A 752-nucleotide genomic window follows, 5' to 3' on the forward strand; every position below is an offset into this window, starting at 1 on the left:
CCGCAAAGGGGGGTGCTGGGGGACCCCCCCCCGGGTGGGGAACCACCACCCTCCTCTGCCCATTCCCTACGGACACCCCCCCCGAAGTCCCCCCACCAGCAGGAGCCGGGGTGGCACCGTGAAGCTGGGACCTGACCCCCAGCACCAGCTGCACCCCATCACTTCCAACTGGGACTTTTGAACTGGGATCCCAGCCCCAAGCAGGATGCGAGCCCGGGGTCTGGATCTACTTGCCCAGGGGGCAGGTAGGGTCTCAGCCCCCCCTGGCCCCCCCGGGATGCCCACGACCACCCTGACTCCATCCCATGGCACACATCCCCCCATGCAAACCCAGTAAGGACCAGTAGTGCCCCACTGGTTGAGAGATGGGCACCCAGCAGGCCATGGCCACTGGTCACCCCTGGGGGACACAGAGGGACCCCATCCCAGCAGCTCCAGTGCCACTAGAGTCACCCCTGCCCCCTGCCAGCCCCCCCAAAATAAACAGCTCACCCCCAGCAGAGGAAGAGCAGGGTGATGCCCAACACACTCTTCCCCCCGGGAAGGGGGCAGCCTTGCCCCCCCCCAGCCCCCAGTTACTGGGTGAAGTGACCAAACTGGGACCCACACTGGTCTGTGTGGCTGCTCTTGCTGTCCTGGGGGGGGGACACACACCAGGGCACAACCCTCATTTTATTCTATTCCTCCCTCCCACGGCTCAGCCAGGCAGATGCTCCCCCCCATCCCACCAGCACCTCAATTTCTCCCTTCCC

Source organism: Calidris pugnax, unplaced genomic scaffold (assembly GCF_001431845.1).
Source record: "Calidris pugnax isolate Ruff unplaced genomic scaffold, ASM143184v1 scaffold402, whole genome shotgun sequence".
NCBI lineage: Eukaryota > Metazoa > Chordata > Aves > Charadriiformes > Scolopacidae > Calidris > Calidris pugnax.